Here is a 12826-nt window from a genome sequence, read left to right as displayed (position 1 = left end):
TCAGAAGGCTCCACATGTCTCGAGGAAAAACGAGGATGGAAACCAGAGTTGCAGAAAAATGGCGAAACCAAAGTAGCGGAACTAGCCCGATTATTAAGGGCAAACTCAGCCAACGGCAAGAAGGTCACCCAATCATCCTGATCTGCAGAAACAAAACACCTCAAATAAGCCTCCAGAGTCTGATTAGTTCGCTCCGTTTGTCCATTAGTCTGAGGATGAAAGGCAGACGAAAACGACAAATCAATGCCCATCTTAGCACAAAAGGATCGCCAGAACCTGGAAACAAACTGGGATCCTCTGTCAGACACAATATTCTCAGGAATGCCGTGTAAACGAACCACATTCTGAAAGAACAAAGGAACCAGATCGGAAGAGGAAGGCAGCTTAGGCAAAGATACCAAATGGACCATCTTGGAAAAGCGATCACATACCACCCAGATGACAGACATGCCCTGAGACACCGGAAGATCTGAAATGAAATCCATGGAAATGTGTGTCCAAGGCCTCTTCGGGACAGGCAAGGGCAAGAGCAACCCGCTGGCACGAGAACAGCAAGGCTTAGCTCGAGCACAAGTCCCACAGGACTGCACAAATGACCGCACATCCCGTGACAAGGAAGGCCACCAAAAGGACCTAGCCACCAGATCTCTGGTGCCAAAAATTCCCGGATGCCCTGCCAACACCGAGGAATGAACCTCGGAAATGACTCTGCTGGTCCACTTATCGGGAACAAACAGTCTGTCAGGTGGACAAGAGTCAGGTCTACCAGTCTGAAATCTCTGCAACACACGTCGCAAATCCGGAGAAATGGCTGACAGGATAACTCCCTCTTTGAGAATACCAACTGGTTCTGCGACTCCAGGAGAGTCAGGCACAAAGCTCCTTGAAAGAGCATCAGCCTTCACATTCTTTGAACCTGGTAAATACGAGACCACAAAGTCAAAACGGGAGAAAAACAATGACCAGCGGGCCTGTCTAGGATTCAGGCGTTTAGCAGACTCGAGATACATCAGATTTTTGTGATCAGTCAAGACCACCACACGATGCTTAGCACCCTCGAGCCAATGACGCCACTCCTCAAATGCCCACTTCATGGCTAACAACTCCCGATTGCCAACATCATAATTCCGCTCAGCAGGCGAAAACTTCCTAGAGAAAAAAGCACATGGTCTCGTTACAGAGCAACCAGGGCCTCTCTGCGATAAAACGGCCCCTGCCCCAATCTCAGAAGCATCCACTTCAACCTGAAAGGGAAGTGAGACATCAGGCTGGCACAAAACAGGCGCCGAAGTAAACCGGCGCTTCAACTCTTGAAAGGCTTCCACGGCTGCAGGAGCCCAGTTAGCAACATCAGAAACTTTCTTGGTCATATCCGTCAAAGGTTTAACAACGCTAGAAAAATTAGCGATAAAATGACGGTAGAAGTTAGCAAAACCCAAGAACTTCTGAAGACTCTTAACTGACGTGGGTTGAGTCCAATCATGAATAGCTCGGACCTTGACTGGGTCCATCTCCACCGCAGAAGGGGAAAAAATAAAACCCAAAAAGGGAACCTTGTGTACTCCAAAGAGACACTTTGAGCCCTTAATAAACAAAGCATTCTCACGCAAAACCTGAAACACCATCCTGACCTGCTCTACATGCGAGTCCCAATCATCAGAAAAAAACAGAATATCATCCAGATAAACAATCATAAATTTATCCAGATACTTCCGGAAAATATCATGCATAAAGGACTGAAACACTGAAGGAGCATTAGAGAGCCCGAAAGGCATCACCAAGTACTCAAAATGACCTTCGGGCGTATTAAATGCAGTTTTCCATTCATCTCCTTGCTTAATGCGCACAAGGTTGTACGCACCACGAAGATCTATCTTGGTGAACCACTTGGCACCTTTAATCCGGGCAAACAAGTCCGACAACAGAGGCAAAGGATACTGAAATTTAACAGTGATTTTATTCAGAAGCCGATAGTCAATACAAGGTCTCAAAGATCCGTCCTTCTTGGCCACAAAAAAGAATCCCGCACCAAGAGGGGAAGAGGATGGACGGATATGTCCCTTCTCCAGAGATTCCTTGATATACGAACGCATTGCGGTATGCTCAGGTACAGACAGATTAAATAATCTTCCCTTAGGAAATTTACTACCTGGAATCAAATCTATAGCGCAGTCACAGTCCCTATGAGGAGGAAGAGCACTGGACCTGGACTCGCTGAATACATCCTGGTAATCAGACAAATACTCAGGAACTTCCGAAGGAGTAGAGGAAGCAATAGACACTGGCGGGGAATCACCATGAATTCCCTGACAGCCCCAACTTGACACAGACATTGCCTTCCAATCCAAGACTGGATTATGGGTCTGTAACCATGGCAGACCCAAAACGACCAAATCATGCATTTTATGCAGAACAAGAAAACGAATCACCTCCCGATGTTCAGGAGTCATGCACATGGTTACCTGTGTCCAAAACTGCGGTTTATTTTCCGCCAATGGCGTAGCATCAATACCTCTAAGAGGGATAGGATTTACCAACGGCTCAAGAACAAAACCACAGCGCTTGGCAAACGACAGGTCCATAAGACTCAGGGCAGCACCTGAATCCACAAACGCCATAACAGGGTAGGAGGACAATGAGCAAATTAAAGTCACAGACAAAATAAATTTAGGTTGCAAATTACCAATGGCGACAGGACTAACAACCCTAGTTAGGCGTTTAGAGCATGCTGATATAACATGTGTAGAATCATTCACCACAGTAAAAACACAACCCATTCTGACATCTATGATTTTTCCGTTCATTTCTAGTCTGAATTCTACCACATTGCATTAAATCAGGTGTTTGTTCAGACAACACCACCAGAGGATTCGCGGCTTTGCGCTCCCCCAAACGCCGGTCAATTTGAATAGCCAGCACCATGGAATCATTCAGACCTGTAGGAATGGAGAAACCCACCATCACATTCTTAATGGCTTCAGAAAGGCCATTTCTGAAATTTGCGGCCAGAGCACACTCATTCCACTGAGTAAGCACGGACCATTTCCGAAATTTTTGGCAATACACTTCAGCTTCATCCTGACCCTGAGAAATAGCCAGCAAGGCTTTTTCTGCCTGAATTTCAAGATTGGGTTCCTCGTAACGCAATCCAAGCGCCAGAAAAAACGCATCAATGTTTGCCAATGCCGGATCTCCTGGCGCTAGCGAGAAGGCCCAATCCTGAGGGTCGCCCCGTAAGAAAGAGATAACAATTTTTACTTGCTGAGCTGAGTCTCCAGATGAACGGGGTCTCAGAGATAGAAACAATTTACAATTATTCCTGAAATTCCTAAACTTAAATCGGTCTCCAGAGAACAGTTCAGGAATAGGTATTTTAGGTTCAGACATTGGACTACTGGTAACAAAATCTTGTATGCCCTGCACACGAGCAGCAAGCTGATCCACACTTGTAATCAAAGTCTGGACATTCATGTCTGCAGCAAGCACAAGCCACGCAGAGGTAAAGGGGAGGAAAAAAGAGAGGAAAGAAAAAAAAACAAAAAACTCAGACTTTCCTTTCTTGTAATCCCACTTCTGCAATGCATTAAACATTCAACCTTGGCCTGGCATACTGATATGACCCCAATGGCAGAGGGTCTCAAAAGTACATACCAAGTCTGCAAACACAAAAAACCAGCTCATAGGGCAGTGGTAACTGGGCTGACCATATATCTAATCCTAGCACCACAAATAGCAGCAGCCGGGGAACGTGCCTACGTTGGTTCTAGACGTCTCGCACCAGCCGGAGAACTAACTAACCCTAGAAGGGAAAAGATAGACCTTTCTTGCCTCCAGAGAAAAGACCCCAAAAGTGGATACAAGCCCCCAACAAATAATAACGGTGAGGTAAGGAGAAAAGACAAACGTAAGAATGAACTAGATATTTAGCAAAGAGAGGCCCACTGACTAATAGCAGAATATAGTAAGATGACTTATATGGTCAGCAAAAACCCTATCAAAATTTCCACGCTGGATATTCAAGAACCCCCGAACCGTCTAACGGCCCGGGGGGAGAACACCAGCCCCCTAGAGCTTCCAGCAAAATCAGGAATCACATTTAGTACAAGCTGGACAAAAAATAGGAGCAAAGCAAATAACCAAAAAACAAGGAAGCAGGACTTAGCTTAATTTTGCAAGATCCAAGACCAGCAGACAGGAGCAAACAGAAAGGAACTGATTACAACGATGCCAGGCACTGGACTGAGAAATCAGGAAGTTTATATAGCAACACCCCTGGACTAACGACCCAGGTGGGTGCCAAACTGAGGAAAGACAATCCCAGAGTCATATCACTAGTGACCACAAGAGGGAGCCAAAAAAGTCTAATTCACAACAGCGCTCCTTCCCTTCCGAGCCTTACCATGTGCCCAAACAGTGGTTTACCCCCCCATGTGAGGTATTTGTGTACTCAGGAGAAATTGCCCAACAAAATTTAGGATCCATTTTATCCTGTTGCCCATGTGAAAATGAAAAAATTGAGGCTAAAATAATTTTTTTGTGAAAAAAAAGTACTTTTTCCTTTTTACGGATCAATTTGTGAAGCACCTGGGGGTTTAAAGTGCTCACTATGCTTCTAGATAAGTTCCTTGGGGGGTCTAGTTTCCAAAATGTGGTCACTTGTGGGGGAGCTCCAATGTTTAGGCACACGGGGGCTCTCCAAACGCGACATGGTGTCCGCTAAAGATTGGAGCCAATTTTTCATTCAAAAAGTCAAATGGCGCTCCTTCCCTTCCGAGCCCTGCCGTGCGCCCAAACAGTGGTTTACCCCCACATATGAGGTATCAGCGTACTCAGGACAAATTGGACAACAACATCTTTGGTCTAGTTTCTCCTTTTACCCTTGGGAAAATAAAAAAATTGTTGCTAAAAGATCATTTTTGTGACTAAAAAGTTAAATGTTCATTTTTTACTTCCATGTTGCTTCTGCTGCTGTGAAACACCTGAAGGGTTAATAAACTTCTTGAATGTGGTTTTGAGCACCTTGAGGGGTGCAGTTTTTAGAATGGTGTCACTTTTGGGTATTTTCAGCCATATAGAACCCTCAAAATGACTTCAAATGTGAGGTGGTCCCTAAAAAAAATGGTTTTGTAAATTTTGTTGTAAAAATGAGAAATCACTGGTCAAATTTTAACCCTTATAACTTCCTAGCAAAAAAAAAAATTGTTTCCAAAATTGTGCTGATGTAAAGTAGACATGTGGGAAACGTTATTTATTAACTATTTTGTGTCACATAACTCTCTGGTTTAACAGAATAAAAATTCAAAATGTGAAAATTGCGAAATTTTCAAAATTTTCGCCAAATTTCCATTTTTTTCACAAATAAACTCAGAAATTATCGACCTAAATTTACCACTAACATGAAGCCCAATATGTCACGAAAAAACAATCTCAGAATCGCTAGGATCCGTTGAAGCGTTCCTGAGTTATTACCTCATAAAGGGACACTGGTCAGAATTGCAAAAAACGGCAAGGTCATTAAGGCCAAAATAGGCTGGGTCATGAAGGGGTTAATATCCGTTAACAAAAATTATGTTTACGTTTCCCCTGAGTAGGGACTTGATTTTTTTGTGGATTGATTTGAATCTTTTGTCAGGAACATTTTACATAACATTTTGGATCACATTTATCCGGCGAACTACACCTGTATTTGCTATAATGAGGCAGATTTACTCTTGTCTCCGTCTGGCCTCTGTTCAGCTTTATCCTTCCCTATAGAACTGCACAAAACTGTGACGGACCGCACTCTTTTGTGCGCTAAAAAGATGGACACCACCGAATCATAGGCCAGATGCCATCCACAGTGCCTCCATCTGCCTGACTATAGGGAATCTTCTGCCTGAGGTTCTGTATGAATAACGTAGTTTAGAGATTTACACGAAAACCCAGGTGTAAGCGCTCAGTGTAGAGTGCAGGAAAAATGTAAGCCAATCCATACTGCGATCTTTGGGAGACAGAACGAAAATATCAACAGCAGGTGAAGATTTGGATTTATTTAATTTTTACGCCATTCCTCCTGAGGTATACGTGATTATATGATTTTATTCGTTGATCCGGTGTGATTACATTGATACCAGATTAATAGAGTTTATTTCTGTTTGGCTGCTGTCACACACTACAAAAACACTTTTTCCTGCTCGTTGCCATATTTTGAGACCTATCATTTTTTTCATATTTCAGTCATGTGAGGGCTTGTTTTTTTTGTTAGATAAGTTGGTGTTTTTATTGGTAACATTTTCAAGCAAAGTACATTTTTTGATCACTTTCTATAGTGATTTTTTTTTTGGAGGCACAATGAATAAAATCAGCAATTCAGGAATTGTTTTTTATGTTTTTTTTTATGCTATTCTGCATGTGGCAAAATTGATAAGGCAGTTATATTCTTTTTTGGGTCAGTACTAGTGATGAGCGTATATACTCATTACTCGAGATTTCTCGAACATGCTCGGGGGTCCTCCGAGTATTTTTTAGTGCTTGGAGTTTTAGTTTTTAGCTCCGCAGCTGATTGATTTACATCTGTTAGCCAGCATAAGTACATGTGGGGATTCCCTAGCAACCAGGCAACCCCCACATGTACTTATGCTGGCTAACAGATGTAAATCATTCAGCTGCGGCACTAAAAACTAAAAGTCCCGAGCACTAAAAAATACTCAGAGGACCCCCGAGCATGCTCAAGAAATCTCGAGTAACGAGTATATTCGCTCATCACTAGTCGGTACGATTACAGCGACACCAGATTTATATAGTTTTATCTTATTTTAGCGCCTTTACACAATAAAAACTATTTTATAGGAAAACATAATTATTTTTGCATTGCTTTATTCTGAGAGCTATAACTTTTTTTTCACTGATGGAGCTGTACGGTGGCTTGTTTCTTGCGGGACAAAATAAAATTTTCAGCTATACCATTCTTATTCACATTCATCTTTTTGAGCGCATTTTAGTCCAGTTTTTGTTTGATGGTATGATGAAGAAGCATAATTTTTGCACCGTTTTTACATTTTTTTACGTGCCCAACCTAACCTGACTTTTTAAGAGTAGTGGCATTACCAAACGTGTGCATTTTTGTTTTGTTTTTCTACATAAAAGTACAAATTTATGGGTACATTATATATAAATGTGTGGGTGTATATATATATATATATATATATATATATATATATATATATATGTATATGTATATATATATATATATACATATATATATACATATATATATATATATATATATATATATATACACACACACACACACACACACACAGACACACACACACACACACATATATATATATATATATATATATATATATATATATATATATATATATATATATATATATATATACATACACACACAGTGGGTACATAAAGTATTCAGACCCCTTTAAATTTTTCACTCTTTGTTTCATTGCAGTCACTTGTTAAATTCAAAAAAGTTCATTTTTTTCTCATTAATGTATACTCTGCACCCCATCTTGACTGAAAAAAATTTAAATGTAGAAATTTTTGCATATTTGTTAAAAAAGAGACAAATATCACATGGTCATAAGTATTAAGACCCTTTTCGCAGACACTCATATTTAAGTCACATTCTGTACATTTCCTTGTGATCCTCCTTGAGATGGTTCTACTCTTTCATTGGAGTCCAGTTGTGTTTAATTAAACTGACAGGACTTTATTTGGAAGGGCACACACCTGTCTATATAAGACCTCACAGTGCATGTCAGACCAAATGAGAATCATGAGGTCAAGGGAACTGGCCAAGGAGCTCAGAGACAGAATTGTGGCAAGGCACAGATCTGGCCAAGGTTACAAAAGAATTTCTGCATTACTCAATGTTGCTAAGAGGACAGTGGCCTCCATAATCCTTAAATGGAAGAAGTTTGGGACCACCAGAAGTCTTCCTAGACCTGGCTGTCCAGCAAAACTGAGCAATAGTGGGAGAAGAGACGTGGTGAGAGAGATATAGAAGAACCCCAAGATAACTGTGGATGAGCTCCAGAGATACAGAAGGGAGATTGGAGAGAGTTCCACAAAGTTAACTATCACTGCAGCCCTCTGCCAGTCAGACCTTTAGGGTAGAGTGGCCCGACGGAAGTCTCTCCTCAGTGCAAGACATATGAAAGCCTGCATAGAGTTTGCTAAAAAACACATGACGGACTTCCAGTCTATGGGAAATAAGATTCTCTGGTCTAATAAGATGAAGATAGACCTTTTTGGTGATAATTCTAAGTCGTATGTGTGGAGAAAACCAGGCACTGCTCATCACCTGCCCAATACAATCCCAACAGTGAAATATGGCGGTGGCAGCATTATGCTATGAGGGTGCTTTTCAGCTGCAGGGACAGGACGATTGGTTGCCATTGAAGAAAACATGAATGCGGCCAAGTACAGAGATATCCTTGATGAAAACCTCTTCCAGAGGACGACTGGTTGCCATTGAAGGAAACATGAATGAAAACCTCTTTCCGAGGATGACTGGTTGCCACTGAAGGAAACATGAATGCGGCCAAGTACAGAGATATCTTGGATGAAAACCACTTCCAGAGTGCTCTGGACCTCAGACTTGGCTGAAGGTTCACCTTCCAACGAGACAATGACCCTAAGCACACAGCTAAAATAACAAAGGAGTGGCCTCAGAACAACTCTGTGACCATTCTTGACTGGCCCAGCCAGAGCCCTGACCTAAACCCAATTGAGCATCTCTGGAGAGACTTGAAAATGGCTGTCCACCAAAGTTCACCATCGAACCTGACGGAATTGGAGAGGATCTGCAAGGAAGAATGACAGAGGATCCCCTAATCCAGGTGTGAAAAACTTGTTGCATCATTCCCAAGTAAAATCATTGCTGTACTAGCTCAAAAGGGTGCTTCTACTCAATACTGAGCAAAGGGTCTGAATACTTATGACCATGTGATATTTAGGTTTTTTTTTTTCATTTTTAATAAATTTGCAAAAATTTCTACATTGTTTTTTTTCAGTCAAGATGGGGTGCAGAGTGTACATTAATGAGAAAAAAATGAACTTTTAGAAGTTACCAAATGGCTGCAATGAAACAAATGTAAAGGGGTCTGAATACTTTCCGTACCAACTGTGTGTGTATGTATGTGTGAGCATCATGAAGGAACACCACAGGCAGGTCCATGATACTGTTGTGGAGAAGTTTAATGCCGGATTTGGATACAAAATTATTTCCAAAACTTTAAACATCCCAAGGAGCACTGTGCAAGCGACCATATTGAAATGTAAGGAGTATCATACCACTGCAAATCTACCAAGACCCAGCCATCCCTCTAAACTTTCATCTCAAACAAGGAGAAGACTCATCAGAGATGCAGCCAAGAGGTCCATGATCACTCTGGATGAACTGCAGAGATCTACAGCTGAGGTGGGACAGTCTGTCCATAGGACAACAGTCAGTCGTACGCTGCACAAATCTGGCATTTTTGGAAGAGTGGCAAGAAGAAAGCCATTTCTCAAAGATATCCATAAAAAGTGTTGCTTAAAGCTTGCAACAAGCCACTTGGGAGACACACCAAACATGTGGAAGAAGGTGCTCTGGTCAGATGAATCCAAAATCGAAGTTTTTGGCAACAATGCCAAATGATATGTTTGGCATAAAGGCAACACAGCTCATCAACCCAAACACACCATCCCCACTGTCAAGCATGGTGGTGGCAGCATCATGGTTTGGGCCTGCTTTTCTTCAGCAGGGACAGGGAAGATGGTTAAAATTGATGGGAAGATGGATGGAGCCAAATACAGGACCATTCTTGAAGAAAACCTATTGGAGTCTGCAAAAGACCTGAGACTGGGACAAAGATTTGTCTTCCAACACGTTGGACAGACAGGTCAAGAAGTTAGAAAGAGGATCCAGCAAAACGTATCGAATATCGGCAAAGCAAGAGGTGACAAAGAAAAGGGTAAGTCCATCTCGTCGGTCGCGTCCCATTTTCTTGAACATCACGATAGCAGACCGTGCAATTTGCATGTTATGATTATGGATCAAGTTTTGGGCAGCATCCATGGGGGTGATCAGACAAAAGAAATTCTCCGGCGGGAGTCACGCTGGATTTATAATTTAAATAGTTTGTCACCCAATGGACTCAATGAGGAGCTCCTTTTCTCCGGTTTTTATGGGCAGTCCCAATTGGACGCATTGCAGTTAGTATTTTATTATCATTATTTTTCATTACTTACTGTGTTTTCTTTGACTTCTCCTTTTTTTTTAACTTCATGTCTTTTTCTTTTTCTTTTTATAGATTTTTGTACCATCTGCGGTTTTTGCTTGAGTTGAAGACAAGCACTGCTGTGGTGTGCATCAGAAAACTTAGCTTCTTACCAAATTGGACATACAGCGCTTGGCTATTCTTAGCATGAAAAACTCTTGGGACAATCTTCATATGACATCATGATTTTGAACATCTCTGCAGGACCTATGGACTTTGGCTCTGAATGATTCCTACAATAGCTTTCTGTGTTAAACACCGAAACTGTATAGAGTTTCTCTCCAGTAATTAAGCCTCCAATCTCGTTTGATATACAATCACAGTACTGTATGGGTCCCTCACTGCCTATATTACGTCTTCTTTATCCCGTTTTTGACTGACCAACTGACTGTTTTTTCCAGCCTTGTATTGGACACACGGTGCCTGGTTACCATTACCGTGGGAAATTTCCGGGACAACCCTTATATGATACCCTGTATTGGATTCACTCTGTAGGACCTATGGATTCTTTGTTTCTGGAAAACTTTATAATAGTTCGCCTTGTTAAATCTCACACCGTTTCGGTGATGTTTTCCAGTAATCCAGCCTCCATTTTTCATTACACAATCACAGTACTGTATGGGTTCTTTATCGTATCTTACCTCGGGTTTTGTGATTGACCAACTGGCTGTTTCTAATTACAGATTTCTACTGGATCTTCGCTCTGGATCATTTCACATTTGGACCGTTATATGTGTTTGTCATTCCCCCAATATTTGGGGAATTTCATACAACAAGGATAAAAAACTAACTATTGCATAATTTTTAAAAAAAATATTTTTGGGTTATTTTGCCCAACACATTTTCATAATAATCAGTTAGAAAGGCATAGGGTTACGCTTTGATATCTGTATTCAATGGCCATTCGAGTCTAATGTGCTCGTTCTTGTTTGTTTGCAATTGCTAAGCATCAGTATGGGAGACAGGCCGGGACTTTTTTTTTTTTTTTACTTCAAACACCGTATTATATTGCTTTCTTCTTTTGTATTTTTTATATATTATACTTTTTCATATTATAATAAATAATGAATAAGAATGTAACACAATAGCTCTGTCTCTCCTTTGCTTATTATCGCTATCCCTTAAGGTTTCTAAGTCTAACCACCATGCTCTATCTGCATCATCTATGCAGCTGCATTTTTTTGGTTTGGTGTGTATGTTGTATGATGTGAATGGGAGGTACTGGTACCTGTGCTTTGACTGTGTGTAAACGCACCATTCTTTCACCAGCGAGGTTACTTTCATCTTTAGCACGCCCCTCTCCACCAATTGGGTTTTTAATGCATACGCACGCGCTGTGCTCTTGCTGCGCTGCATTATCTCCGGCCCCATTGCGCCTGTGCGCGTGTGTGCGATCTGTCTTCTTCACGCATGCGCCATATGGCTCGCACCTTCTGTGCATGCGCGTGTTTGCAGCACATTTCTGTTGCTTTGTTTCAGTCCGGAGCAGGGCCAAGATGGCTACATCCCTACATCTCTCTGTGCACCTGATTGATATCCGCCTTGTGAACAGGTGCTCGCCCTCTGAAAATCACTGTGAGTACGTATATATACTAGCTGGGAAGCCAGCACAGTATGCTATTTCTCCCTGAGGAAGCTGCCTGGTTTGTGGCGATACGCGTGGGATCCTATCCTGCACCTGTTCTTCTCCCCCTCTGCTCATGCTGGCTCCGTCTCTAATATCTGGACTTTTGGTATCTGGGTATATTTACCCTTAGATTCTGGCACGCTTTATTTCTGCTGTCTCCATCTGCTTTCCTATCGTTCATTGTGCATTGCATTTTCCTTGCAAGGATGTTATTTAACATCTTTTTTTCACCCATGCGGTACTGTGACATCGGTTTAGGCATATACATTTTCCATCTGCACATTGTGTATGGATATATGCATATTGAGACCTGTATGGTTCATTACTTAGGAGCCAGTCTTTGTATTTTCCACATATTTTGCACGTTTGCATTTTTTTGCACATTATTTGCATATTGTTTTGTGTGTGAAAAATAAGGGGGGAAGGGGACTCTGGGTGCTAGTCATCATTGCCCCTATACTAGGGTATGGTTTCTTGTATAGGTATCTGTTTGTATTTTAGTGTTGTTAACTGTTATTTGTGCTGTGTATTCCTACCAATAAAGCTTTTTTGACTTTTATATATTCTGAGGTGTTCCCAATATATGGGCATGATCTTTTTTCTATGTGTTTTCATGTTGTTTCCAAGCCCATGGTGAACTCTCTGGCTGATTAATCAGTGTGTGCTGCCCTCCGTATCTCTAATCAGGTTTGCACCATTATCGCCCAAGGCCTTCACTGGATCTAGGTTCAGTGGAGACAGCCATTGCTCCAACTCGGCCTCGATAGCTTTCCACAACTCTTGAGCTGTGTGACTACGATCTCAAAGGCATATTAATTTGAACAGTGCCTGATTGCGGTGAGCCATGGCAGCACAGTACAGAGGTGGGGGATTCTACCTGCACTGTTAAAATGCATGTCTGATTATGCAACAGGTGACATTGTCTGTGACA

Source organism: Ranitomeya variabilis, chromosome 8 (genome assembly GCF_051348905.1).
Source record: "Ranitomeya variabilis isolate aRanVar5 chromosome 8, aRanVar5.hap1, whole genome shotgun sequence".
NCBI lineage: Eukaryota > Metazoa > Chordata > Amphibia > Anura > Dendrobatidae > Ranitomeya > Ranitomeya variabilis.
The sequence above is the reverse complement of the archived record's forward strand: the minus strand, read 5'-3'. Positions refer to the sequence as shown.